A 6,704-nucleotide genomic window follows, 5' to 3' on the forward strand; every position below is an offset into this window, starting at 1 on the left:
TCCTCTATAAGTTTCAGTGTCTCTGGTTTTATGTGGAGTTCCTTGATCCACTTAGTCTTGACCTTAATACAAGGAGATAGGAATGGATCAATTCGCATTCTTCTACATGTTAACAACCAGTTGTGCCAGCACCATTTGTTGAAAATGCTGTCTTTCTTCCACTGGATGTTTTTAGCTACCTTGTCGAAGATCAAGTGACCGTAGGTGTGTGGGTTCATTTCTGGGTCTTCAATTCTATTCCATTGGTCTATTTGTCTGTCACAATACCAGTACCATGCAGTTTTTATCACAATTGCTCTGTAGTAAAGCTTTAGGTCCGGCATGGTGATTCCACCAGAGGTTCTTTTTTCCTTGAGAAGAGTTTTTGCTATCCTAGGTTTTTTGTTATTCCAGATGAATTTGCAGATTGCACTTTCTAATTCGTTGAAGTATTGATTTGGAATTTTGATGGGGATTGCATTGAATCTGTAGATTGCTTTTGGCAAGATAGCCATTTTTACAATGTTGATCCTGCCAATCCATGAGCATGGAAGATCTTTCCATCTTCTGAGATCTTCTATAATTTCTTTCCTCAGAGACTTGAAGTTTTTATTATACAGATCTGTCACTTCCTTAGTTAGAGTCACGCCAAGATATTTTATATTATTTGTGACTATTGAGAAGGGTGTTGTTTCCCTAATTTCTTTCTCAGCCTGTTTATTCTTTGTGTAGAGAAAGGCCATTGATTTGCTTGAGTTAATTTTATATTCAGCTACTTCACCGAAGCTGTTTATCAGGCTTAGGAGTTCTCTGGTGGAATTTTTAGGGTCACTTATATATACTATCATATCGTCTGCAAAGAGTTATATTTTGACTTCATCTTTTCCAATTTTTATCCCTTTGATCTCCTTTTGTTGTCAAATTGCTCTGGCTAGGACTTCACATACAATGTTGAATAGGTATGGAGAAAGTGGACAGCCTAGTCTAGTCCCTGATTTTAGAGGGATTGCTTCCAGCTTCTCACCATTTACTTTGATGTTGGCTACTGGTTTGCTGTAGATTGCTTTTATCATGTTTAGGTATGGGCCTTGAATTCCTGATCTTTCCAAGACTTTTATCATGAATGGGTGTTGGATCTTGTCAAATGCTTTTTCCGCATCTAACGAGATGACCATGTGGTTTTTGTCTTTGAGTTTGTTTATATACTGGATTACATTGATGGATTTCCGTATATTGAACCATCCCTGCATCCCTGGGATGAAACCTACTTGGTCAGGATGGATGATTGTTTTGATGTGTTCTTGGATTCGGTTAGCAAGATCTTTATTGAGGATTTTTGCATCAATATTCATAAGGGATATTGTTCTGATGTTTTCTATCTTTGTTGGATCTTTTTGTGGTTTAGGTATCAGAGTAATTGTGGCTTCATAGAATGAGTTGGGTAGAGTACCTTCTGTTTCTATTTTGTGGAATAGTTTGTGAAGAACTGGGATTAGATCTTCTTTGAAGGTCTGATAGAACTCTGCACTAAACCCATCTGGTCCTGGGCTTTTTTTAGTTGGGAGACTATTAATGACTGCTTCTATTTCTTTGGGGGATATAGGGCTGTTTAGATCATTAACCTGATCTTGATTCAACTTTGGTACCTGGTATCTGTCTAGGAACTTCTCCATTTCATCCAGGTTCTCCAGTTTTGTTGAGTATAGCCTTTGGTAGAAGGATCTGATGGTGTTTTGGATGTCTTCAGGATCTGTTGTTATGTCTCCTTTTTCATTTCTGATTTTGTTAATTAGGATGCTTTCCCTGTGCCCTCTAGTGAGTCTAGCTAAGGGTTTATCTATCTTGTTGATTTTCTCAAAGAACCAGCTCCTTGATTGGTTGATTCTTTGAATAGTTCTTCTTGTTTCCACTTGGTAGATTTCGCCCCTGAGTTTGATTATTTCCTGCCGTCTACTCCTCTTGGGTGAATTTGCTTCCTTTTGTTCTAGTGCTTTTAGGTATGTTGTCAAGCTGCTAATGTGTGCTCTCTCTAGTTTCCTTTTGGAGGCACTCAGAGCTATGAGTTTTCCTCTTAGAAATGCTTTCATTGCGTCCCATAAGTTTGGGTATGTTGTGGCTTCGTTTTCATTGAACTCTAAAAAGTCCTTAATTTCTTTCTTTATTCCTTCCTTGACCAAGGTATCATTGAGAAGAGTGTTGTTCAGTTTCCACGTGAAGGTTGGCTTTCTATTATTTGTTTTGTTATTGAAGATCAGCCTTAGTCCATGGTGATCTGATAGGATGCATAGGACAATTTCAATATTATTGTATCTGTTGAGGCCTGTTTTGTGACCAATTATGTGGTCAATTTTGGAAAAGGTACCATGAGGTGCTGAAAAGAAGGTATATCCTTTTGTTTTGGGATAGAATGTTCTGTAGATATCTGGCAGATCCATTTGATTCATAATTTCTGTTAATTTCACTGTGTCCCTGTTTAGTTTCTGTTTCCATGATCTGTCCATTGGTGAAAGTGGTGTGTTGAAGTCTCCCACTATTATTGTATGAGGTGCAATGTGTGCTTTGAGATTTACTAAAGTTTCTTTAATGAATGTGGCTGCTGTTGTATTTGGAGCATAGATATTCAGGATTGATATTTCCTCTTTGAGGATTTTACCTTTGATGAGTATGAAGTGTCCCTCCCTGTCTTTTTTAATGACTTTGGGTTGGAAGTCAATCTTATCAGATATTAGAATGGCTACTCCAGCTTGTTTCTTTATACCATTTGCTTGGAAAATTGTTTTCCAGCCTTTCATTCTGAGGTAGTGTCTATCTTTTTCTCTGAGATGAGTTTCCTGTAAGCAGCAAAATGTTGGGTCTTGTTTGTGTAGCCAGTTTGTTAGTCTATGTCTTTTTATCGTGGAGTTGAGTCCATTGATATTAAGAGATATTAAGGAAAAGTAATTGTTTTTTCCTGTTATTTTTGTTGTTAAAGTTGGCATTCTGTTCTTGTGGCTGTCTTCTTTTAGGTTTGTTGAGGGATTACCTTCTTGTTGTTTCTAGGGCATGGTTCCTGTCCTTGTATTGGTTTTTTTCTGTTATTATCCTTTGAAGGGCTGGATTCGTGGAGAGATAATGTGTGAATTTGGTTTTGTCTTGGAATACTTTGGTTTCTCCATCTATGTTAATTGAGAGTTTGGCTGGGTATAGTAGCCTGGGCTGGAGTTTGTGTTCTTTTAGTGTCTGTATAACATCCGTCCAGGATCTTCTGGCTTTCATAGTCTCTGGTGAGAAATCTGGTGTAATTCTGATAGGCTTGCCTTTATATGTTACTTGGCCTTTTTCTCTTACTGCTTTTAGTATTCTGTCTTTATTTAGAGCATTTGTTGTTCTGATTATTATGTGTCGGTAGGTATTTCTTTTCTGGTCCAGTCTATTTGGAGTTCTGTAGGCTTCTTGTATGTTCATGGGCATCTCTTTCTTTAGATTTGGGAAGTTTTCTTCTATAATTTTCTTGAAGATGTTTGCTGGTCCTTTGAGTTGAAAATCTTCATTCTCATCCACTCCTATTATCCGTAGGTTTGGTCTTCTCATTGTGTCCTGTATTTCTTGGATGTTTTGAGTTAGGATCTTTTTGCGTTTTTCATTTTCCTTGATTGTTGTGCCGATGTTCTCTATGGAATCTTCTGCACCTGAGATTCTCTCTTCCATCTCTTGTATTCTGTTGCTGATGCTGGTATCTATGGTTCCAGATTTCTTTCCTAGGGTTTCTATCTCCAGTGTTGCCTCATTTTGGGTTTTCTTTATTGTGTCTACTTCCCTTTTTAGGTCTAGTATGGTTTTGTTCAATTCCATCATCTATTTGGATGTGTTTTCCTGTTTTTCTGTAAGGACTTCTACCTGTTTGATTATGTTATCCTGTTTTTCTTTAAGAATTTGTAACTCTTTAGCAGTGTTCTCCTGCAATTCTTTAAGGGATTTTTGTGCTTCCTCTTTACTGTCTTCTACCTGTTTACCAGTGTTCCTTTGTATTTCTTTAAGTGTGTTATTAAAGTCCTTCTTGAAGTCCTCTACCATCATCATGAGATATGCTTTTAGATCTGTGTCTAGCTTTTCCGGTGTGTTGGGGTGCCCTGGACTGGGCGAAGTGGGAGTGCTGGGTTCTGATGATGGTGAGTGGTCTTGGTTTCTGTTAGTAAGATTATTATGTTTACCTTTCGCCATCTGGTAATCTCTGGGGTTAGTTTTTGTCGTTGTCACTGTTTAAAGATTGGAGCAGAAGCTGTGTTCCACTCACCAGCAGTCTCAAAATCCTGTGGCGGGGGTCCTGGGTAGCTGGCAGGTGTCAGCAGACCCTGTGCTCTAGCTACCCTGATGCTGGTCCGGCCGGAAGAGCAATGCTGTCTTTTTTTAAACACCCGAGTAATACTTGATGTCTAAATGTACCTATTTGTTAAATATATTGTTCAATTGGGGGACATTTAGATGGTGTCTTAGTCAGGGTTTCTATTCCTGCACAAATATCATGACCAAGACACAAATTGGTAAGGAAAGGATTGATTCAGCTTATACTTCCATACTGCTGTTCATCAGCAAAGGAAATCAGGACTGAAATTCAAACAGGTCTGAAAGCAGGAGCTGATGCAGAAGCCATGGAGGGATGTTCTTTACTGGCTTGCTTCCCCTGGCTTGCTCAGCCTGTTCTCTTATAGAACCCAAGACTACTAGCCCAGAGATCGTCCCACCCACAAGGGACCTTCCCCCCTTGATCACTAATTGAGAAAATGTCTTAGAGTTGGATCTCATGGAGGCATTTCCTCAATTGAAGCTCCTTTCTCTGCGATAACTGCAGTTGTGTCAAGTTGACACAAAACTAGCCAGTACAATTGACCCCCTGTCAACTTGACACACAAGCACATCACTAGTAAGCCTCAACCCTTAGTTTCTTATTAATCCCCAAGATCTAAATAACTTTAAAAGTCAATCCCTTTTTAAAAACTCAAGTCTCTTAACTGTAGACTCCAATAAAATATCTTCTTTCTTCAAGAGGGAAAAATATCAGGGCATAGTCACAATCAAAAGCAAAAACTAAACTCCAACTCTCCAATGTCTAGGATCCAACTCGATCTTCTAGGCACCTCCGAGGGCTTGGATCACTTGGAGAAGTGTCCTTTGTAGCACACAGCTTTTCCTCTAGGTTCCAGATGCCTGTACTCCACTGTTGCTGTTCTTGTTGGTCATCTTATGGTACTGGCATCTCCAAAACACTGCATGACTCCTTCAGTCCTGGGCCATCAATTCCAACTGATGGCTTCACCAATGGCTTTCCATGGCCTCTCTCAGTGCAGAGCCTCAGCTGCTCTGCATGACCCCTTCATGCCTTCAAAACCAGTACCACCTGAGTGACTCTTACAAATTACCAAGTCCCACTATAGCATGAGGTACAACCTTGCTTATCTCTGGAACATAGCCTCTGTGCTCTCAAAGAACGCTTCCCAGAAGATGTCACCTCAATGATGCTGGTCTCTTCTTTTTTTTTTAATTTTTAATATTTTATTACATATTTTCCTCAATTACATTTCCAATGTTATCCCAAAAGTCCCCCATAGAGCCCCCCACTTCCCTACCCACCCATTCCCATTCTTTTGGCCCTGGCATTCCCCTATATTGGGGCATATAAAGTTTGCAAGTCCAATGGGCCTCTCTTTCCATTGATGGCCGACTAGACCATCTTTTGATACATATGCAGCTAGAGACAAGAGCTCCGGGGTTCTGGTTAGTACATCATGTTGTTCCAAAAATAGGGTTGCAGATCCCTTTAGCTCCTTGGGTACTTTCTCTAGCTTCTCCATTGGGAGCCCTGTGATACATCCAATAGCTGACTGTGAACATCCACTCCTGTGTTTGCTAGGCCCCGGCATCGTCTCACAAGAGACAGCTATATTTGGGTCCTTTCAGCAAAATCTTGCTAGTGTATGCAATGGTGTCAGAATTTAGAAGCTGCTTATGGGATGGATCCCTGGATACGGCAGTCTCTAAATGGTCCATGCTTTCATCACAGCTACGAACTTTGTCTCTGTAACTCCTTCCCTGAGTGTTTTGTTCCCAATTCTAAGAAGGGGCACAGTGTCCATACTTTGGTCTTCATTCTTCTTGAGTTTCATGCGTTTAGCAAATTGTATCTCATATCTTGGGTATCCTAAGTTTTGGGCTAATATCCACTTATCAGTGAATACATATTGTGTGAGTTCTTTTGTGATTGTGTTACTTCACTCAAGATGATGCCCTCCAGGTCCATCCATTTGGCTAGGAATTTCATAAATTCATTCTTTTTAATAGCTGAGTAGTACTCCATTGTGTAAATGTACCATAATTTCTGTATCCATTCCTCTGTTGAGGGACATCTGGGTTCTTTCCAGCTTCTGGCTATTATAAATAGGGCTGCTATGAACATAGTGGAGCATGTGTCCTTTTTACCGGTTGGGACATCTTCTGGATATATGCCCAGGAGAGGTATTGCTGGATCCTCCGGTAGTACTATGTCCAATTTTCTGAGGAACCGCCAGACTGATTTCCAAGTTGGTTGTACAAGCTTGCAATCCCACCAACAATGGAGGAGTGTTCCTCTTTCTCCACATCCTCGCCAGCATCTGCTGTCACCTGAATTTTTGATCTTAGCCATTCTGACTGGTGTGAGGTGGAATCTCAGGGTTGTTTTGATTTGCATTTCCCTGATGATTAAGGATGTT

This window comes from Mus caroli, unplaced genomic scaffold (genome assembly GCF_978045245.1).
Source record: "Mus caroli unplaced genomic scaffold, Mus_caroli_1 scaffold_2, whole genome shotgun sequence".
Taxonomy (NCBI): Eukaryota; Metazoa; Chordata; class Mammalia; order Rodentia; family Muridae; genus Mus; species Mus caroli.